At 39.4% G+C, this 24,551-nt stretch overlaps 1 protein-coding gene across 10 annotated transcripts in view; it reads right to left on the bottom strand.

Annotated features, from left to right (window-relative positions):
* The window catches only part of QKI (QKI, KH domain containing RNA binding), a 154,767-nt gene that overhangs the window by 59,744 nt on the left and 70,472 nt on the right, over positions 1-24,551 (bottom strand). The gene's annotated exons all lie outside the window — the stretch shown is intronic.

The raw sequence follows: 24,551 nt of genomic DNA, 5'->3' as shown, positions 1-24,551 counted from the left end.
CAAAAGTACATTCCTTCCCAAGATCTTAGAGAACAAAAGGGAAGCAATGGCCATTTGGTGGCATATATACACCTTTTCTCCGCTATCCAACCAAGCAGGAATCTGTTCTGCAATGAGTCCAATGTATGTAATTAAAGCCATTACCCAGTCAACTTTATTCAAAAGGGAGATTATCCTAGGCGGGCCTAAATTATTCACATGGAACTTTTGGGGATGAGGCCTTTTCTAAACTTAAAGTTACTCCAAACACCAAATGGGTCTACAACTGCTCTCCCTTCCCCATAGATTGTCCTTCCTGACTATGGGCTCTGGACTCTGGACTAGGACTGCTACTAAGTCGCTTCAGTCGAGTCCGACTCTGTGAGACCCTGTGGACTGCAGCCTACCTAGCTCCTCCGTCCATGCGATATTCCAGGCAAGAGTACTGGAACTAGGACTGCTCGGGTGTAAACATCAACTTCTCATCATAAATCTGTGTGTGTCCTGCCACTCTTCTGGTTAACCCTTGACTTATACTGTTATTAAAGTTTCACCTTCACAAAAACTATACAATAAAATTTAAAGTAGCCCCACCAAAACCATAATTTTGGTATGAATGTAAAGAGGCTAACCACTGGCAAACATGTGTTTCAAAGTAATCAAAATAGGTTTAAAGAGTATTTTTAAGCCGAAAAATATTAAAGCTTATTCCAGAATTTGGACCAAGCCTAAAATCTGACAGGACTCTAAAGGGTACTCAGAGGTACTAAAGTCTTTTCGTGGCCCCAGGTTTCTTGTTTATAGGCAATACCAGCCTGTTTTATTCAGCCTCCTCGGCCTTCCCAGAGTTCCAAAGGGCAGGTTCAAACAGATGCTAATGAGGGAGCAGAGGGGATGCAGAAAGTAGGAAGAGCACTCAGGGAACAACCGCAGTACAGCCTTGGGGCAGGGTCCTGGCTCTTCCTTAAGGGATGCAATACACAGAACAGTATCTGAGTTTCTCTTTGGGAACAAAGGCACCCCCTCCACGTGGGGGATGCAAATCTAAGCTGACCATTAGATGGCTGGAAGGCCACCCTGTCACCTCACCACCAGCCAATCAGAAGAAAGTCACACACCCCCACACTATGCCTAGAAGAACCTCTCCCAGAACCATCAGGGAGTACAGGGTTTTTAAGCCACTTATTCTTCTTGCTTGCCTCTGCAATAAGCCTTTCTCTGCTCCAAACACTGACATTTCGGTTCATCTGGCCTCAATGCAATGGGTACATGAACCTGTGCTGGTAACAAACCCACAATGCTAAGAGAGAATTATTTTTGATGTGAAAAAACAATTTCTTTACTAAATCTGCTTGATTAATCTTTACTCAGTAAACATGATGGAAAGGAGTTAGGACAGGGAAAATGAAAAGACTTCTTAAATAAGTCATCAAGGCATTGGCGGTGGTTTAGTCGCTAAGTCGTGTCCGACTCTTTGCGACCCCATGGACTATAGCCTGCCAGGCTCCTCTGTCCATGGGACTCTCCAGGCAAGAATACTGGAGTGGGTTGCCATTTCCTCTCCAGGGGATCTTCCCAACCCAGGAATTGAACCTAGGTCTCCTGCACTGCAGGTAGATTCTTTACCAACTGAGCTATGAGGGAAGCCACATTTTAATCAAGGCATTAAAGTATATCAAAAGGGCCACAAGCCCCCCTCCTTCCCCTTAATTAAATATAACAATGCAAGATGAAATTTTAGAAATCCTCTGCTTTACCCAAAAAAGACCTTCAAGCAACAGAAACAGAGTAGAATGTATGTGTGTTGTGGGTATGCATACATATTTTTAACTTTCTACAAAGAGCCTGTAACATTAATAACCTACTGAAAGATTATTCTCATTTTTACCTTAACTTTCAGGAACATGATGAATTTAGTTTACTGGTATTTAATCTTAAGAGGATAGTCTTAGAAAACAATTTCCTACATAAATAAATAGATTAGGTTGCAGTGAGGTGACAGATTTGAGAAAGATTAAAAAGCAAAGTAAGAAACTTTGGTTACTTACTAAACATCAATTGCTAGACTAATTTTATATCTCAAACAGAAAACAGTACCTAATTACCGATCTCCCCCACTCCCCAAAATATTAAGTATTCAATAGTTAAAGTGTCTCTTAATAGTTTAGTAAGTGAGACAGAAAGCCTCTTGCAATCCCGTCTCACATAAGTGATAATGCCATCGCGTCATCATGCGATACGGCTCCATTTTCAAATTGCCCAATGCACTAAGAATACATCAATATGCTTCTCAACACTAAACCAGAAAAGTACCCAGAATAAGATTAAAAACTCTGCTCTTTTTTTAACATCATAATTTCAAGATTGAGTTTATGTGAAATCAAGCATGTTTGATCCTCTTCATTACCACATAATATTCTATTACATAGGGAAACCAGAACTTCCATCTCCCCATTAATGTTTTCCAGTATTTTTATCACTATAAACAATGCTGCATAAACACACATCTTCCAGAATACATGTACTCCTTTCAGCGTTTCTTAAAGAACTGACAAATAACAAAATTTGAAACACAAGATCTTAAAAATAAACACCCACTGCCAGACAGACACTGCCAGACTGCTCTCCAGCACAGCTGTCTCAATATACACTTCCCACCGCCCTGAGTCAGCTTGTGCTTCTCCATATTCCACAGTCAGGCGGTGGTGGTGGTGGCGTAGTTGCTAAGTTGTGTCCAGCTCTTGCGACCCTACGAACTGTAACCTGTCAGGCTCCTCTGTCCAAGTGGGTTGCCACTTTCTTCTCCACGAGAGTCATGTAGGAATTTTGATAACTTTGATAACTCAGTGGGCATCAAACGGTATAAATATCACTCTCACTATAACATGCATCCCTCTAAGTGTTAACGTAGCAAAGTATCTTCCCATGGGTTCACTGCTGATTGTAGTTTCCTGCTCTGAGTTGTCATGTCACACATTTTGCCCAGTTATCTACTGGATTTGTGGTCTTATTTCTGTTTTTGAATGAATTATTTGTATATCCCGAATACAAATACTTTGGTGGCTTGTCCTTTAACAGTTCACTGTGTCTTTGGCATAAGAAGATTTTTCCCCCAATGGATTCATATTTATTGGAGTTTTCTTCTCTGTGTTCCTTTCTTACTCTAAAGTCACAAATATATTCTCCTACAGTTTCTTCTGTTAACCCTTTTGCTCTTAATTTTTATGTGGTTAATTCTTCTGAGTTTCTTTTGGCATATGCAAACGCAACTTTCCTAACATCACTGTTGAGCAGTTCTATCTCCACTTCTCAAGGGCCGTTCCCCTGTGTCTGCCCCTTCTTTTCACGGTGTGCAATGCTAAGGCGCGACGTCTCCTGCATTGGCAGGCGTGTTCTTCACCACTAGCTCCACCTGGGGAGCCCTCTTTCCACAATATACACACACGTATTAAACTAAAACAGCTCTTACTCTAATTCCACTAGTCTACCAGCTCAGTAACATACACAATTAGTAAAATGACAGAAATTAAACGTACTCAAGGCACTTCTCCATTTTATTTTCCTTTTCGAACCGTCCCAGGTACCAAAGGTCACTTTTGCTAGCCTCACAACTTTAAAACCAGTCAATTCAGTTCCACATACATACACACACAACTTTCATTACTTTCTAGTAAGAAAAAAGAATTTATTAGATTTTACTATTAAAACTGTCTTAGAAAAAACTTATGAAATATAGAATTTTAGTTAGCACATTTTCAAATTTTAACTCTAAAGGTGTCCACTGAATCTTCCTCGATTTAAAAAATATCTCCAATATTTCTTATTTGACCCTCACTTCCACTCTTAACATTAATCTATAGTACATCATCCATTCTGACAATCTTTTTAAAAAATATTTTAACATCTTTGAAACCTGCAGTGTCTTAATAACACTGTAAGCTTGTCAGCAAGACACAGCTGTCCCTGCGTGACCTCTCTTGGGGGAGAGAGGTTCCAAGCCTGGAACATCCCCACATATTCCCATGCAAGGGTGCAAATCTCATCTATCTCCTCAAACCGAGCACAGGTAATAAGCAGGACAAGGAGATCCCATCTTGAATCCTGGCATAGAAGACTACTGTCTGCTGCTTGTTCACAAGTGCTGGGACCTTGGCCCCTCTTCAGCAAAGCAGCACTCTAAGAGTACAGATGTTAGGCTGGGAACTGAGGCTCAGGGAATCAGTGCAAATACGCTGATAGTCTGCTGCTGCTTTCGCTGTGAATAATGAAGTGTGGCCTCTGATTCAGGAGTCTTGAGTCTTCCACCAGAATCCTCAAAAATATGCTGGCAAGTTAACTTGTCAGATTACAAGTAGGATAAAAACCTCAGACTTTGCTTTCCTTGACGAGAGTGTGTATTAAAACTCTCAGTACCTTGGGGAAAACTATAGGGAAGAATAATGAAGCACTCCTTAAAAATGCTACATCACTGACATTCCTGGACTAGAGTTCCATACAGTATGACTGAGTGAAAAAGTGAGACAGAACTCTCTGAGAAGGTCTTAAAAATGCACTTAATAATTTCACTTATATTTCCCTAACATATACCACAGAACAGAGTAAAAAAGAACTAAGTCTACACACAACAACTTCTACATGAACAATAAGTTCTCAGTTTATTTGCTTGCTCTTTCTCCCTTGCTGATACAGAAAATAATAGTGCTACAATTAATGACATCAAATTTAGTTCTGTTTCTTTTTTCTTAATTGCTTTTATATAAGTTTATCTACTCTGTGAATTTTCAAAGAAACACATTTTAGTTAAAGTTTTCTGTTCAGTATGTTTTCTGTTTATTAAATTTTGCTTTGATAAGGGGCTTCCCTGGTAACTCAGGTGGTAAAGACTCCGCATGCAAGGCAGGAGACCCCGGTTCGATTCCTGGGTTGGGAAGATCCCCTGGAAAAGGGAAAGGCTACCCACTCCAGGATTCTGGGGCTTCCCTGGTGGCTCAGCTAGTAAAGAATCCGCCTGCAATGTGGGAGATATGGGTTTGATCCCTGGGTTGGGAAGATCCCCTGGAGAAGGGATAGGCTACCTACTCCAGTACTCTGGCCTGGAGAATTCCATGGACTGTATAGTCCATCTGGTGGCAAAGAGTCCAACAGGACTGAGCAACTTTCACTTTCATTTTGATCTATTTCACTGTTATTTTTAAATCCTTACATATAATGTATTAACAATCAACACTTAGTTTTAAATTTCCAGCTGATTTCCATATCAATTCCATTGTGGTTAAACATACTGTGAATAATGTCAGACCTCCAAACTTAGCTAAGGCTTTCTTTATTGGCAAAATGTTTCACAAGTACTTTAAAAGAATGAATTATGGCACTGTTGGGTACAAAGTTCTTTTTTTGTTGTTGATTAGGTCAAGTCTGCTAGTTGTGTTGTTCAGATCCTCTATATTCCTGAGTTTGCATGCTTATTCCATCAGGTATTTAGAGTGATGGTAAAATTATAATTGTGGGTTAGTGTTTTTCTTTTAGTTCTGATCATTTTTACTTCATGTATTTTCAAGCTATGCTATCTGGTATATGCAAATTTAAGATCAAGATCTCATCTTGCTCGACTCAACCTTTAAAAACCTTAGAATTTTCTACATAAGCAATCAGGCAGTCTGGAAAAAGAGTTTCACATCTTTCCAGTCTGTATGCCTTTTAATTCCTTTTTCTTGACTTACTAAACTTGCTAAGACTATCGCTTGGTACAAACTGGAATGGAAATAACGAAAGCAAACATCTCTGACTTGTTCATAATCTTAGGAGAAATGCATTGCGTCTTCATGTTAAATATGATGTTGCTCTATTTTCATATTTGGTCTTTATCAAACAGGAAATGCCCTTCTAATTTTAGTTTGCTAGATGGTTTTATCATGGAAGTATACTGAATTTTGTTCAATGCAGCAATGAAATTAAAAGATGCTTATTCCCTGGAAGGAAAGTTATGACCAACCTAGCCAGCATATTAAAAAGCAGAGACATTACTTGTCAACAAAGGTCCATCTAGTCAAGGCTGTGGTTTTTTCAGTGGTCATGTATGGATGTGAGAGTTGGACTATAAAGAAAACTGAGCGCCGAAGAAGTGATGCTTTTGAACCCTGGTGTTGGAGAAGACTCTTGACAGAGTCCCTTGGGCTGCTAGGAGATCCAACCAGTCCATCCTAAAGGAGATCACATTGGAAGGACTGATGCTGAAGTTGAAACTCCAATACTCCTGATGTGAAGAGCTGACTCATTTGAGAAGACCCAGATGCTGGGAAAGACCGAAGGCAGGAGGAGAAGGGGACGACAAAAGGATGAGATGGTTGGATGACATCACCAACTCAATGGACATGGGTTTGGGTAGCATCCAGCAGTTGGTGATGGATAGTGAGGCCTGGTGTGCTGTGGTTCATGGGGAGTCGGACACAACTGAGCAACTGAACTGAACTGATTGCAATAATCATATAACATTTTACCATATTAACACAATGAATGACACTGACCAATTCACAGATGTTAAAGTTATAAACCTATATTCTTATTTTTTTGTGTGTGGTGGTATCATGCTAAAGCTAGTAATTACCAATTTACGGTAATTAAAGTTAAAATTAAGTATTCCTGTATCTTTTATGAAAAAACTCATATAGGATTCATGCTATTTCTTAAAAGTTTGATAACAATCCTTTAGTGGAGTACCTGGGCTTTATATTTTCTTTTAGGGATATTTCCGATTATAAATTCAGTCTCTTTAATCAGTATCAGTCTCTTTAATGTTTTCAAATTTTCTGTTACTTCTTTGTAATAGTTTATGTTTTTCAAAGACTTTTCATCTAGGTTGTCACGTTTAATGGCTTAAAGTTGCCCATAATACTCCTTAAAAGTCTCTTAATATCTGTAGGATCTATAGTGATGTTCCCTATTTTATTATGTGCATGCATGGCACGCTAAGCTGCTTCAGTTGTGTCTGATTCTTTGCGACCCTATTGACCGTAGCCTACCAGGCTCCTATGTCCACGGGATTCTCCAGGCAAGAATACTGGAGTGAGGTGCCATGCCCTTCTCCAGGGAATGTTCCCAACCCAAGGATCAAACCCACATCTCTAGGTCTCCTGTGTTGGCAGGTGGGTTCTTTACCACTAGCACCACATGGGAAGCCCTCTATTTTATTACAGATATTGGTAATTAGTGTCTTCACTCTTTTGTTTCAAATCCATCTAGCTAGAGCTCTATTTTACTAATCTTTTCTAAAAAGTTTTTTTCTATTGTCCATTTTCTATTTCAGTAATTTATTTTCTTTTATTTTCTTCTTTCTACCTATTGATTTTAGTTCGGTATATTTTTATATTTTTAATGAGGTAGAAAACCAGGTAACTGAATTTTTAAAAATATAAACTTTTAGAGATATAAATTCCCTGTAAACAATGCTTCAGCTTCATACTTTAAATTTTATGTTGTATTTTCATTATCATTTAATTAAAAATATTTTCTATTTTCTCCTGGGGCATCTCTCTTGACCAATGGATTATACAGATGTGTATTCAATATAAAAATATTTGGGGTTTAATTTCATTTTGGGCAGAGCTCATCCTCTATATAATTTCAATCTTTATCACCTTATGGCCTACCATGTTTTTATCCAGGTGAGTACACATGTGCACTTGAAAAAAATGTGAATTCCCCAGTTGTCATGTGTAAAGTTTCATAAACACCAATGGGGCCAAGTGAGAAAAAGTAAGGCTAAAGTGAAGCTGCTCAGTCATGTCCGACTCTTTGCGACCCCAGGGAACGTAGCCCATCAGGCTCCTCCATCCATGGGATTTTCCAGGTAAGAGTACTGGAGTGGGTTGCCACTGCCTTCTCCAGGGGATCTTCTCAACCCAGGGATCAAACCCAAGCCTCCCACGTTGCAAGCAGACACCTGACCATCTGAGCCACAGGGAAGCCAATGGGGGCCACGGTGGTTGACAATTCGTAACTGCAAACTTTCTAAGGTGCTTGGTCTGGCCCCAGTTCAGATCTTCAGCTGAGATCCTTTAAGTCTGTTTTGCACATATGTGATTCAGGGGTCAGCCAGAATCTGGGATTCCTTTTCAGAGCAGAGTAAAACCACACATAATGTAGAACATTCAACTGGCTGAGACTACTCTGATATAATGTTATGCTCAATGAGAAGCATGTTATGTAAGTAAGTATGTGTTCCACTATACTAGCATTCACTGGCTGGAAGTATACAACAGCAGGCCAAGCACAGAAAAACGTAACACACTGGAAGTTTACTGTAATGTATTTACAGTTTTTCAAATAGACAAAAAACATTAAAAGAAATGGCACTGAGTAGAGCAGCCTCAAACCATGCCCAAAGGGTGTTCGTATGCTTGTGCATCCTTCACACACATTACCTGCAGTCTCCCCACAGCCATCCTTAGTAGTGATTCATTATCCAAATTACACTGATTAGAGACCCACGATAGAAACGTCAATTGATGCCACACACACTTACAGGGAATTTACTGATTGGACAATAAGGAAACTTTAAAAAAGAAAGAGCCTTAAACTTGTCCTAGATTTAGAAGTTCAAACAAGTTAAAATATACAGAGAGCTTTAACTGATAATCAGTGGCTACCCCCAAATTACATTTAAGAATCTCCCTCTTAATTTAATAATCAGCTTATGAGGCAGCAAGAAATAATGTTAGTCTATAAATGGATACAGGGTACATCCTGGAGTAAACAGTTTTCTATTCTAGTTACTTTCCATTTACAAAAAAACAAAGCTGCCAACAAGCAGCTGGGAAAAAGTCAAGTTAATTTTCTTTACCTCATGTCTTCCCAGTAGATAACCTAGGGCATTACAGCTGCTTTAATACCCATTTTAATTGAGTGCTGTCACTGGTAGGAAGAAAAGTGTGAAATCACTACTTTCTATATCAAACAAAGTAGGTAATTAACAACGATTCTGGCACAATCCTTTATCACCAAAATACACAAAGGGTGCTAAGTTCTCTCAAAGCCAAGGATCTGTTACCAAAAAAAAGAGCTCATGTTTCAGGGTCACATTCACTTCTTTATTACACAAGCATACATTTACTGCTCAGTCAGACACCTATAATTAAACACAAGAAGCCTTTAATGCTAATATTCAGGCTAGCCTGCATGTAAGCACCCCCTCCACACAGATGATTGCCTTTCATTTTAGAGTTTCAAGTAGCTACAGTTCACTTAGTTTTGATTACACAGCAATTAGATATGCAAATAAATAAGATCCAGGAAAATACTTTTCCAAACATCAGATAGTGAGCAATCAGGCCTATTCTTTTCTCTTGTATATACAAGCAACTCATTAAACAACTATTGTCTAAAAAAATCTCTGCCTCAAATGCCTTGAGTTTCTTTTTAATGTTAAAAACATTAACATCCTAGGGAATAAATCTCTCTACAATCTAGTTCATGAGCTGAGTGGGAAGGCATGCTAAGTGACCAAAAGAACACCCTACTTCACACTGTCCGTTTAGGGTTATTCAACGCTGGTCAACAAATTGTTTAAATGCACCATTTAAAACTTTCTGTTAAATGATACCTATTACTCCTCAATATTCCAAACACTTGACTGAGAAAACCACTTTCATTTCACTTAATAGGTTTACATTAAAGCTGTATGTAAGCGTTAGTACGGTAAAGAATCATGTATACTGGGGAGAAGGGAAACATTTACACCTACAGATCAACAGCCGTTACCTATGTCTGGGTATGATTGGATAAAATGGCCACTTACGTTCTTGCAAACTATACTTACTTACTGTCTCTACCCAGGCAATTAATTTTACTTACAGGTTTTAAATTACAACTTTGCTTCTTAACCTTAAGTCCTATTCAACTAACTTATAAAGTGTTGTTGGCTTTCTCTTTCTTCCTCTTTTTTGTAAATTTAAGTCTTGACAGTTGTTTGTATTTAAGTAAATTTTTAAAGTGTTTCTTCTGCATTTTCTATGTGATGCTCCTATGCTATGGCAACTTCAGGAAACTGGCTAACTGAAATTCTGTGGTAAGACAACATAGTTTTCTCATGGGCACTAATTTGCTCACACTTCACTGAGGAACTCAGACCTAAAACTGCAGGAGTTCACTCTCACATCCCCTGCTTCAGCTCTTTCCATCTTCTCTACACATGTCCCTTTGCAAACCCACTCTCAAGGCTCCAGGTCACAGCACCCAGCTTAAAGCACTCCATTGCCTTCCCACTGCTCTTGCAATAAAATCCAAATCCCTCCCCCTGCCCACACGGAAGGTGCGCGCTCCCATTTCCTTCCCACGCCGACCTTGCTGTTGCTGACCGTCTCCCAGTATTCTCCTCTGAGTGCCTTCACGCTCGCTCTCATTTCCCTGTCCCGTCACATGCTACATGCCTCTTCACACAGCCTTTTCTTGGCCACTCGAGTCACAAGCATTCCAGACCAGTCACACCATCTCATGCCAGTCTCTTCACAGCGCTTATCACTATCTATGTTAGCTCATTCATTTCTTCACCATTTATTTTCTGTCTTTCTCTCTAGTTTTGTTACATGGGAACCACCCCTCCCCCCGCCCACAGTTTTGGGTATGGCCCAAAGTAGAAAATCAAAAAATACTGATTAAATGTTAACAAATTTTGAAAAGAAGAAGACATAATTTTCTAGATTAAAAAAAAGTGAATAAATGTGTGTGGGGCAGTTGGGAATGGTCTGATTTGTTGAGCAGATCAGAAAATGAAACTGAAAACACTATTATATGAAGGAGATAATGGACTTGGCTCTATTCCTTTGCCATTTAAGGCTAAATTAAACATGCCTTGTTGGTGATGGCAATGAGACAAGACTTTCTTTTTGAGCATGCTGATACCATTATCACTGCTTCTCAGACTTTTCATCAAGCCTGGCACTTACGTCACAATGGGTCCTGATCTTCCTTGACAGCTTAATTAAGTGTTTTCTTCAACCAATCATTCCATCTAAGGAGAACTGCTCAAAAGTGATGTCAGGGACAGTATTCATTATCTTTACTGCCATAAAACTCATCACTTGCTATGTCCAGCCTAGGTTTTGCTTATCACTGGCTGATTCATATACTGTATATTGGCCCAAAATAAATCATGCATCTAGGGGATTATGGATACAAGTTAAGAGCTCAAACATCAGCATATTTCTGAATTATTTTAGTACTTCTTAAAACAAGTAAAAAGAGATTTTCAGAAAGGGAAAAAGCATGGAAATCAGTGACTCCCGAATGAACCTAATTAAACACAAATTATATCAATGGCAATGGAAAGAAAAACCTAAAAAACAAAATGAGCATCCTTAGAATCTGGTTTATTTTGCAATAGAAAAATATACAAACTTGCCAAACATTCACAATCATCTCTTAAGTATTTTTAATAATAAAAACTTATTTTCCCAAAATAATCCAGATCAGGAAAAGAGAAAGAATTATTCCAACTTAAAGGGGAAGGGAGAGAGAAAAACAGGGAAGGGAAGTGAGGTACATGAACACTGAGGCCTGAGAGAACTGAACTGGTAAACATCAAAAATTGGTGAATGATGAAAAGTATATGGGGCAGGATCTTTGTATTCTTTTTGTAAAATTTAATATTATTTCAAAATACGAAGCTAAAAACAGGAATAATTTGTTCCCAACTTTTTGTTTCTCTATATTTTGTATACACATTTCTGCCTAAAGCAGCATTAACCAAAAGAACTCCTGTAACAGTGATTTGTATCTGCTGTCCAAAAGTGCAGCCACTTGTCACAGGTCCATACTGAGCACTTCAACGTGACTGTGTGACACTGCAGCTCAGCTGTTCTCTCATTCAGCTTTCATTGTAATAACCATAGATGGCCAATGGCTACCCTCTTGAGAGCACAGGTCTAGGCACTTGACTTAAAAAGAAATACATAGATTAAAATTCTCCAGGCCAGAATACTGAACTGGGTAGCCTATCCCTTCTCCAGGCGATCTTCCTGACGCAGGAATTGAACCGGGGTCTCCCGCATTGCAGGCAGATTCTTTACCAACTGAGCTATCAGGAAAACCCCAAACTAAGACTAGTTTAATGAGGAAAGAAAGCGAAACTGTTAGCTACTCATTCCTGTCTTTGTGACCCCATGGACTGCAGCCCACCAGGCTCCTCTGTCCATGGGATTCTCCAGGCAAGAATACTGGAGTGGGTTGCCATTTTCTTCTCCAGGGGATCTTCCTGACCCAGGGATCAAACCTGACTTTCCTGCACTGCAGGCAGATTCTTTATCATCTGAGCCACCTGGGAAACCCTAATGGAAAATGATGATATGCTTTGGGGTACACCTTAAAGCAAGTTCTAGTTAAATGAGCCTTGAGGCAAGTGAGGCAGGCGAGCACCTTGAACTCAACTGCAGAAGTTCCCAGCAGGTATCCTCTAACCGGTGGTGACAGAGGACACAAAAGATCACTGTGGGGTACTTACGTGCCTCTAGACCCTGTCCACAGGAAAACCCTCCATGTGGAAAAAGCCTCTATGAGAGACACTGTATTAGGATGATGTTTATTTCCTACCAACTGATTTCTACCCTCATACCAAATACATCATAATTATTTTTAATTTAGAATTCTTTCATCAGTTAGTTCTACAAATGTATAATACTCTAAACAAATTTCATGTACTGGTTTCCATGGTGACTTTGTTGTTTTCTTCCGATCATTATCAACCAGCTGCGTCTCTCAGTCGTGTCTGATTCTGTGGCCCCGTGGAGCGCAGCACACCAGTCTGGTAATTACTATAGCCTGCTATGAAAAGTACATTAAAGCCCTAAGCCCTCGGCCACCACATGTGTGACGCAAGATGCTGCTCAACACCTGTGAGCACCTACTGAAGGTTAAGTGAAAGACCTGAGCAAATAGTTAAGACAGCCTGAACACAAAAATCTCACTCTGTTTTGTATCAACAAGTAAAAAGAAAGTGCCCTATACATAATTAGAATTCTAAAAGTTGATAGGTAAAATTATTTTTATTGTATAAATTATCTATACAACTTAAATAATCAAATTTTAAAGTTTATAGTAACTAAAGGTAAATCAGGTAATGGACACAGTACACTGAACTGCTTGGCAGTGGGTAAGAACTTTTACTTTATTTCCTGACATAGAGTACTACAACCTTGCATATACCCAGACAGAAAGACACATACATATATAAGTATACAGGATATTAGCAATAACAGAAAAAGTGACTTCCCTGAAAGATTAGTAGACACTGTGCATATTACTTGAGGGGAGAAAAAACAATTAGCCGGTTACGCCATCTAACCATCTCATCCTCTGGTGTCCCCCTCTCCTCGTATCTTCAATCTTTCCCAGCACCAGGGTCTTTTCCAACCAGTCAGTTCTTCACATCAGGTGGCCAAAATATTGGAGTTTCAGCTTCAGCATCAGTACCTCCAATGAATATTCAGGACTGATTTCCTTTAGGATTGACTAGTTTGATCTCCTTGCAGTCCAAGGGACTCTCAAGAGTCTTCTCCAAAGCCACACTTCAAAAGCATCAATTCTTTGGTGCTCAGCTTTCTTTATGGTCCAACTCTCACATCCATACATGACTAATGGAAAAACCATAGCTTTGACTAGACGGACCTGTGTTGGTAAAGTAATGTCTCTGCTTTTTAATATGCTGTCTAGGTTTGTCACAGCTTTTCTTCCAAGGAGCAAGCATCTTTGAATTTCACGGCTGCAGCCACCACTGGCAATGATTTTGGAGCCCAAGAAAATAAAGTCTGACACTGTTTCCATTGTTTCCCATCTATTTGCCATGAAATGATGGGACTAGATGCCATGATCTTCGTTTTCTGAATGTTGAGTTTTAAGCCAACTTTTTCACTCTCCTCTTTCACTTTCATCAAGAGGCTCTTTAGTTCCTCTTTGCTTTCTGCCATTAAAGGTGGTGTCATCTGCATATCTGAGATATTATGCATATCTGAGATATTTCTTCCAGCAATCTTGAACCCAGCTTGTGCTTCATCAAGCCCAGCATTTCCCATGATGTATTCTGCATATAAGTTAAATAAGCACGATCCTTGATGTATACTCCTTTCCCAATTTGGAACCAGTCCTTGTTCCATGCCCAGTTCTAACTGTTGTTTCTTGACCTGCATACAGATTTCTCAGGAGGCAGGTCAGGTGGTCTGGTATTCCCATCTCTTGAAGAATTTTCCAGTTTGTTGTGAGCCACACAGTTGGCACAGAGGCAGCAAAGAGAAAAGCAGCCTGGACAGGAGCAGGACTCATGACCAAGCAAGGCATCGTCACCCACAGTGAAGACTCTCACTGAACACAGAAAAATATACTGCAGGATTACTTCTTAAAAATCACTCTGGTTGCCAGAGGGAGACAGAGAGGAAGAATGGAAATAAGGCGATCAAAAGATGGCAACGTAAGGATTAGATTCCTGCACTCAGCCTGGGTTCAAATTTTGACTAGGCAGCTCACTAGCCAGGTGAAGAGAACCTCTCCCGTGCCTCCAGTTCCTCCCTGGTCTTACCAGTAGGACAACAGCAGCTACCTCACAGGGCTGTGTGACAGTTAATGAACAAATTCACAGGAACAATGAGAGCTGCACTCTCACCAGCAGCCCCCCACCAGCTAAGCACTGCTTTCACCAGCCACCCCGCCCATTCACCAAGTTCACATGTTGGGTAAGCTGTCTGGAATTCAGTGGACATCTAAGTCCACACAGGGACTGGGGAAACGTGCACACACAGAAAGAGATCTGAACCTATCAGAAATGACAGGCAGGCAGGATCTTTCTTACAATTCAATGTCAACTAATAAATGTAAAGGGAATGACAGAAAAATAACAGTTTTGCAAACACTGCACTACAGTAATAAGGAATTTGGATAGGTCATTAACCAACACTAAAATGACTGGGCAAAATTTTCTTGGGAGCAGGATATTTACAAAGTATCAAAGTACTCCCCTAAAACCAGTTCATTTAAAAGAGGGAAGAGTATCTCTACAATGAAAAAATATGATTGACACCATTTTAACCAAATCATGAAAGTTAATATCATCAATACGGGGTAAACTAATATAATGTGCTAGGGACACAATGGCATCACTGACTCCATGGACATGAGTCTGAGCAAGCTCTGGGAGCTGATGGTGGACACGGAAGCCTGGCGTGCTGCAGTCCATGCGGTCACAAAGAGTCAGACACAACTGAGCAACTGAACTGAACTGAGGGACACAACTTCATTTTTTTTTAATACCCTTGCCAAATATCCAAGAATGAGAAGGTAACTAGTCAGAAATTAATCTTATTAGTTACAAAGGTGAAACGTTACAAAACTCCCTTCATATCAGAATGAAAACTTTTTTAGTATTTATGTGAAGTGATTAGTAATTTATATTTACTACACTTTATAGGTATTTGGGGAGAAAGCAATGGCAACCCACTCCAGTGTTCTTGCCTGGAGAATCCCAGGGACAGGGGGAGCCTGGTGGGCTGCCATCTCTGGGGTCGCACAGAGTCAGACAAGACTAAAGTAACTTAGCAGCAGCAGCAGCACAGGTATTTGAATTAAGCAAAAACTTAAGATAAAAACTTATTAAGACCTTTTAAAAGCAGTCCTAACTACCTGCTGTAGTTTCTATTTTCTCTTTTCTAAGTAATAAATAATTTGCAAAATGAAGAATCATAAGTTTAAAATTTCCTGGACCCAAAGACTATGATATCATCCTGGTCCTATGACAACTTCTGAATTACAACTATACATGCCTTTAAAAGTCAAAGAGTCAACAAGTACACATGATTTAAAAAGAAAAACACTTTACAATTCAAAGAGCAACATTATAATTTATTTAAATTGTTATCTTTCATAACTGAAGAAGAAAAATAAAAGTAGGATAGAGTAAGATAGCTCACTATGCTTATTAAATTGTCTAATAATTTGTCACTAGTATAACTGACAAAAATTTTCCATTGAATTTCTTTGTTAAAGGGTTTTTTTGAAAAAGAAAATCAACTGATGTAGCATAATGGTAAGCAACATTCCACTACTAATTCTGTTCACAGAGAACTGAACTTTCTGAGGGAAAAAAAACTTCTTTATACACAATATACTATAAGATACTCAAAGATTCCTTAGCTAAATTGACTACAATCCAATCAAGACTTAATTTTAAAAGGCTCATTAACAGCATCCAGTGATAAAACAGACTCTTCCATTCACTGAAACTCATGTCTCATTTCATTAGACATGGACAATTAATTCATCGTGGTATTAGATCTATAGCAGAGTAATTAGCTTAAGTTTTACAGGTTACTTCAAGAGTTACTTTAGTAATGAAAACAGGTTTACTTTCACTGGATCCATCTTTTTATCCCTTAAAGAGTGTTACAAATTAAAAAGAAAAAAAAACTGTACTTTAAAAAACAGTAGCAAAATTTTTATTTCAAATCTTCCTGATCTTTCTCAGCAATTAATAAAGGCAAAGGAATGACTCTATTTTATAAAAATGTACTGAAATACTATCCAATCTGAAATAAATATTTAATTTGCATTGTACTGCTTTATACTACCTTAAAGCTAAGTTGCTTAAGTCCAAAATGAACATGTAACCAGAAACAGAACTAAACATTCCATATGAAATTTTATATTCCAAAATGAAATTTGTTTTAAAAAACACTCACAGTAAAAATGAGGGTATGAGAAGAAAGAAGAAAAGCAGAGGAGAGGACAGCAGAGGGCCCCTCCCCAGCCCTGAAGGCCTGCTAGAGCCATCAGCCAGAAAGCGACAGCTAAGCCAGTGCTGCCCTGAGTGCAGCCTCCCAGGGCAGAATCAAGTGTTCAGAAACTTCTATTGCACTCTGACTGGATACTTCTGCCCATCAGGGCTTCCCTGGTGGCTCAGTGGTGAAGAATCCGCCTGCAACGCAGGAGACACATGTGGAAGACTCATGTTCGGTCCTTGGGTCGGGAATATCCCCTGAAGGAAATGGCAACCAACTTCAGTATTCTTGCCTGGAAAATCCCACGGACAGAGGAGCCTTGTGCACTACAGTTCTTGGGGTATTATAGCAACTTTTAACAGCATTCTGACCAGATACTTCTCTCCGCTGACATAAAGTTTTAAACAGGATGAAAATTGTCTTTTAAAATTGTTTCTCTGATAATTAATTTCACTGTATAATAATTTCACAAAAGATACAGTCTATGATAAATTACAATTTTGTTGTAATGGCTTTTTGTGACAGATAATTTGAAAAGTACTGATTTAAATTCTTCCAGAAATGCAGGCTTTCCTTTCTCTTTAAAAAGAAACCAATCAATCACTTTTGAGGCTGAATTCAGTGCCCTGTTCCATGACATTAACAAGAAAAAAAAAGTGGAGGACTGAAGTTCCTAGGGTATTAGTTTATATAGGTAGCGCAGGACACCTCTGAGACACGGGACATTAAGTATGTCAAAGGCCCTAAAGTTAAGAGATTATTCTGTATTGTATGCAGAGTAGAGTTAGGATCAGAGGCTCTGAGTGTCAAAGCTTTCCCGCACACACAGGACTCTACGTCCTGCTGTCTGAGGCCTGGCTCTCTATCCATGGCCTCTGATCTCTCCTTCCCACACCATCCTGTCTACAGCCACATTCTCTAAAAATCAATGTCTCATATAACTTCTTACTTTAAAAATATGAGTGCCAATACACTGCTTTCCAAAGAAAAACACTTTAATATAGTATTCAAGGCCCTATATCCTCAGATCCAAGCCTGTCTCCAACACCACTTTTCCCACTAAACCTTGCAGCTTCCACAGCAACATGCCAAGCAGAACACCACTCCACTCATCTGCCCTGTCAATTCCTACTCCAGTCCAATCTTCTCCAGCTTTCCCTGAAGTCCTCAACCTGTAAAAGAACTCATCACTTCCGTGGCTTGCCACTGCACAAAGCATAACAACCGTTGTCTACATCGCACTGTGCATTAGTCTACCACCAACCTATCAGTCTCTCAGGGTAAAAGATCTTCAAGGACAAAATTCACAGGCATTCAAAACTACTTACTGCCTGAAAAGGTACTGACTACGGTGAGGGGTTGAGAAAACTGAGTGACAACCATGTGTACCACAGGAACTAAAATATCACAGAATTAAATATGCGTAAGTATTAGACTTCATAGCTTTAATAAGGTTCCTTCCAAATAGATATTTAATACTGTAATTTTCATAATTACTCTTAGCTAAATACTACTATTCAGCTGGAAAAGGGAATGGCAGCCCACTCCAGTGTTCTTGCCCTGTCTTGCCCAGTTCTTGCCCAGTGTCCCTTGGACAGAGCAGCTAGGCAGGCTATGGTCCATAGGGTCACAGAGTCAGACCTGACTGAACTAACTTAGCACACACGCACTATTCAAATCAGATCATGAAAGTGTCTAAGCATGCAGTTTATGAAAGTAACATTTTTAAGACAGAATCCAAAAAAATTCCTACTCTCAACACATTGAGTTGAAGGTACCAAGGGCAGGTCGTAAGGCAGGAATATAAAATAGAGAATAAAAAATATTTCTCACAGGGTACAGTCTTTCTCAACTAAGGACTCCACAAGGGAATCAAGTACCCAGTGCCTCGCCCCAGGCATAAATTATATATAGTTCACTTCTCTCCTATCTAGAATGGTACTCATTATAAACCACTCTTAGTGAAACTGAAGAACTTCTAAGATGAGGAACCCTAGCTGAGAAAGGCTATGTAAACTAATAGAAAATTATAGCACTTTTCTTCTTGAAAACATTTAAAACAATAATTCGTTTCTTGTGCCCAACCACAAGTTTACTACAATATAAACAATATAATGTAAAACTCAACATTCAAAAAACGAAGATCATGGCATCTGGTCCCATCACTTCATGGCTAGATGGGGAAACAATGGCAACAGTGACAGACTTTATTTTCTTGGGCTCCAAAATCACTGTGGAGAGTGACTGCAGCCATGAGATTAAAAGACGCTTGCTCCCTGGAAGAAAAGCAATGACAAACCTAGACAGCATATTAAAAAGCAGAGATATTACTTTGCCAACAAAAGGTCTGTATAGTCAAAGCTGTGGTTTTTCCAGTGGTCATGTATGGGTGTGAGAGCTGGACAATAAAAAAGGCTGAGCGCCGAAGAACTGATGCCTTCAAACCGTGGTGCAATGAACTGAAATACATCAAAACTGTTTAAATGCATTTATAATGATATTCAAATAAAAACAAAACAAAAAAACAAATTCTACACCTCTGGAGGATTCCTAGGAACCAATTCACTATTCTAAACCTAGTAAATAAGGGACTGAGTCAAAAAAAAAAAAAAGAACATTTATCCAGCCTTTCCTATAAAATTAAATGTAACTAATAATAGCAAAGAAACAGGGTAATAACTGTTTTGCAGTTCCTACGGAAGTGAAAGGTCTGAAAAACAATCAACAATGATTGCTAAAATCAAAGGAAAACGATGCTCGGTACCACAACAACATTTACTTACAAAATTTTCTTTCAAAAGGAAGAAAGGAAATGAGGAAGGGAGGGCAGGAGAACTAACCCTTATTAAACCTTTCTCACTACCAAACTGCCAAAACTACAGGGGACAGAGATAGGTGTTAAACACGGACATGAAAATACAGCCAGCAAAGGCCACGGGAACTCTTCGGTACAAGCAACTCAGACCCTTTACCAATAAACTACACAAGAGCAATGGGGGCCAGGGCGAGAATGGCTTAACAGATCTACCAATCAAATGCAATGTGTAAGCCCCTCACACGGACACCATTTAAGCTTCTCTTAAAAGCACATTTATGAGACAAGAGGGGCACTAGGAACACTGACCAGACATTTAACAACACAAAGAAATTGTTCTGGTGATGAAAAAAAACACACAAATATGATAGCGCTGAAGAGCCCTCCTATTTTATAAACACCTCATACAGTGTCTCCAGCTTGGGATGATGTCCAGAACTTGCTCCCCAGACCGTGTGGCAGACAGAGGGGTGAGGAGGGCCGGGAACAGCAGGCACGCGTGGGAGGGACGGGCAGCGAGGCACTAGGGGCCGAGTGAGCACGGCCGACAGTCTGCCGCGGCCAAAGCTGCTTCCCCGGCTGCTGCTGTTCTGATAGACTACACTCACGCTCCAGGCTGTCAGAAGTCTAGCACCAGCAAGATTGATCCAGTGCGCTGTCCAGACCATGTCTGTACCTGATGTTATGTCACTGGCTATCACAACCACTTCAGTATGTGAAACCAAAAACACTGTATCAATTTGATCATTTTCAAAGTGTTGAGAAAGCAATAACATCCTTCATAAAAACAAAAGTCTAAGTTTCCCCCATACAAGCAAATTAATTTTTGCATATACTGCAAATATTGCCTTAAGCTATCTTTTAAGTTTTCTTATCGCACAGCACAAAGTCTCAGACACTATAAAGCTCGATTAGTTGTCAATTAAACTGACAGAACAGAATACAGAACTGCAGGAAATGCTAATTACAAAGCATCAAGAATAGGAAGACTCACTTTCTACACCACGTGTGAAAGCGTATATACTAACACAGGAAGAATGCTCTACTAGACACATCAGAATGGTCACCAAGAGGAGTCTCTAAAGCAACAGGATCAGGTGCCTCGCTACACTTTTTCTCTGATCATATACACTTTTAAACTTTTCTAACAATATCACATATTAACTAGGTAAACCATCTATGAACCGTAAGAATAGGAGAAAAGTGTGTAAGCATATGAAAAGTGGCAAATAAAGAAGTTATGCAATTCTACCTATGTTTGCAAGTGTGTAGTATGTCCCTCTAATAACACTTCAGAGATCACGGTCCATACAACACCGTAGTTCCTCAAGAAGTTTAGACATCTCTCAGAATGGACAGACTGTGGTCAAATATATTTGGGAAATATATTAAATTCTAAATTAAAACTGTATAACAGATTTATCTTATTTTAAATTCAAAGTTCATATTCTGAAGAGAATGGATCATAGAGCTGAACGTCAATGTCCAGCAAGATACATGTTTATACTGAGTGTAATTAACAGTTAGAAGTAAGGGACTGGATAAGTTACTTGACCTTTTTTAAGTCTTCATTCCTGTTAGAAGAGTAAAAATTATCTGTTGAGATTTTTGAAGGTCTGAATATGACACTGAACAGATCGTAAATGTGGTTAATACCATCTGGCCACTGCTATTAGCAGCCCTTGAATGGCCTTCTGATTCCCTGAGTGCACATCCCTCCATTTCAAGCAAAGAGCTCTAACCAGAACTGCTGAGTCCTACTGGACATTTTCAGAAGACCCAACATCCGACTGATCAACTGCAGACATCTCACCCCTTCCATGGATCACAGCTTTGTTGCGTCCAGTAGTCCTGTGTGGATGTGACAGTTGGGCCATAAAGAAGGCTGAGCACCAAAGAACTGATGCTTTCAAACTGTGGTGGTGGAGAAAACTCTTGAGAGTCCCTTGGACTGCAAGGAGATCAAACCAGTCAATTCTAAAGGAAATCAATTCTGAATATTCATTGGAAGGACTAATGCTGAAGCTTCAGTACTTTGGCCACCTGATGAGAAGAGTCGACTCACTGGAAAAGACGCTGATGCTGAGAAAGACTGAGGGCAGGAGGAGGAGGCAGCAGAGGATGAGATGGTTGGACAGCATCACTGATGCCATGGACACGGATCTGAGCAAACTCCAGGAGAGAGTGGAGGACAGGAGCCTGGCGTGCTGCAGTCCATGGGGTCGCAGAGAGCTGGACAGGACTGAGCCGCCACAGCAGCAGACGCCTCACGCACGAACATTTTCAGGGGGAGTGGGAGGCAGACAGACAAGCACAGCTCCCCAGTCAGTTACCAAGTGTGCGTGAAGCTCTGTCCTTAGGCTCCTGCAATTACTCAGTACCATTCCTCTGGGTATTTCTATACAATGACAATGCTGCTGGGCCCATCAATAATTCTGAAGTAACAGCAATCCAGGAAAATGAAAAATATAAACTAGCATTCATTCCCCTGCTTAAAACCAACAGCTTAGGATGATATAGCACTGCCTATCTTTCCCAAAGAACTGAAAACAAATAGAATTTATCATTTTCTCTATTCATAAAAACTTTGGGGAGGGTAAAGGAGAACATCTATGTCTTTCATTTACTACCTACACATTCATCCCTCCTCAGATGTTTTTTTTCCAGTGTCTACTCTATGTCAAGTACTCATCAAAGAGCAGAGAAACACTCCATGAAACAGACATGGTATGTCATTACTGACAAATCAGCAAACAGCATTCCATCATTAATACCATGGATAGTCAACAAATTAAGATTTTCTAGCTTTCTTAGCTTTTACATAAACTGACAATTCTGCACGAAAAAGTTTAGTTTTCCTTTAAACACATGGAATATGCTTCAATCAGCCTTATTATTTACTTCGGTATTTTTTGGTCTCCATATATTTTTCATGTTTTTTTTTTCTTTCCCCAAAATAATAGCCAAGCAACAAGTGATAGTACCTTCCATTTTGACTTAACTTCTATTAACATTTTCAAGAACTCAATGAGCAGAGCAGAGTAAACCAAAATGACATGGTTGACAATTTAGTATGCATAGATTTAAATTAATATTACAGAAGACACCCTTGGCATTATAAATCTACACATAAATTCTTCACCGTAGTATCAAACATACAGTAGCCATTCAAATTAGCTGGATATTCCCAAAGTATATTCATCTATAGCACTTAACAGAGATACAGAGTGCTATAGCACTCTCCATCTATAGCACTTAATGGACTTCCCTGGCGGCTCAGACGGTAAAGTGTCTGTCTACAATGCGAGAGACCTGGGTTCAATCCCTGGGTTGGGAAGATTCCCTGGAGAAGGAAATGGCAACCCACTTCAGTACTCTTGCCTTGAAAATCCCATGGACAGAGGAGCTTGGTGCAGGCTACTGTCCATGGGATCGCAAAGAGTCAGGCACGACTGAGCGACTTCACTTTTCACTTTCTATAGCACTTAACTAAAAATGCAATCTGCAGTCAAAATGTTGTTGGTGTCTTAATCTATCATTGTTTTCATGCATTATGTACAATCTGTAAACTTTTTTTATTTCATTAGGCAACAATACACATTAAAAAAATACAATGTGTTAACCACTTCTCTTTGTGCTTAAGAACAAAGTAGACAAGACAGAATATGGACACACCAGTCATCAGAGAACCACAACAAAAAAGCTGTGAGGATATGGGATATTCAAAGGTCACAAAGCAACAACAAAGTATTGTCATTCCCAAAGCTTAAAAAATTGTAGTACTCCCCCATGATACAATATAAGAGTTTAAACAGGAAATGTACTAACAATGTAAACAAAATTTATTAAAGAGCAATCATTAACAGTAACTGATTGATTACTGTGTCAAAGCACTATGCTAAGTGCTCACCAACTTCTGTAATCCTCACAGCCATCAGAGTGACCTTACAACTCCCACTTCACATGGCACCAAGAGATGAAGTCATTTGCTAAAATCACAAAGCTGCTAAGTGATAGAAGCAAGAGTCAAATGAAAGCAGGATAGTTATAGAGGTTACACTCTTAGCCACTCTAATGTATGCCAAAATGATGGCAGAAAACTGTTCTTCAGGCTCCAAGTTCAACTTGACTGAAAACAGAGCTCGCGATGTCTCATTACAGGGTTCCAAGCTCGACTCCTCAGTGTCTGTGTGTGAATGGAGGGCTGGTACTACAGAATCGACAAGAGGCTGAGGAGAGGGCAAAACAGGCTTTGTTAACTGATACAACAACTTGTTTAACTGATGAATACACTAATGTTTTGGTGAATACTTGTCCTTCAGTTGGTGAGAGCTTGTCTTACTGTACCTAGGCTATTAAATCAGCACTGCTTAATGCAAAGCAACCACAAGTGCAAACATGGGAACCAAAACTGCATGGCAATACAAGACTGCCCCTCAGCTGAGTCACAAAGTGATTAAGCTATTTTAAGATTCTAGTGAAAAAGACAGTTTTAAATACAACTGCTAAATATGCTCAGGGAGAACTCACATGCTTGCCTCAAAATATCTTTATACTCATCTGACAAGAACAGCTTAAAATAAAATTTACACATAATTAATATTATTGAGGGCCTCTCTGCTCAGCTTAACTACTAAGTCATTATTTACCTGTAAGGAGAGAAAATGATTGAGACCCAGTCAGCTAATGGGAAAGTTTAAATGAAATGAGGCGAGAGCTCAGAAAGAAGTCAGCATGAAGTCAGAGTACCTTACAGGTCTGGCGTTCACTCTGTAAGCTCCACAGAGGGATTCAATGCTCAACACGCTCTAGCAAAGCTGCCCACAACTCCATCACTTGATGTCTTTTTCAAGGCAATGTATTTAAAAACCAAACACACAACAAACCCTTCTTAACAATACATTTAATCTTTGGCAATCAAAACCTATGCTATTCTTAAAAAATCAAACGTTTTTCACACAGATAGAATTCTAAGTATTCTGCCTCCATAGCATCACTGGATAAAA

The sequence above is a fragment of the Ovis canadensis genome, chromosome 8, assembly GCF_042477335.2.
Source record: "Ovis canadensis isolate MfBH-ARS-UI-01 breed Bighorn chromosome 8, ARS-UI_OviCan_v2, whole genome shotgun sequence".
Taxonomy (NCBI): domain Eukaryota; kingdom Metazoa; phylum Chordata; class Mammalia; order Artiodactyla; family Bovidae; genus Ovis; species Ovis canadensis.
Note: the sequence above shows the minus strand (reverse complement) of the source record. Positions and strands in the feature narration are given on the sequence as shown.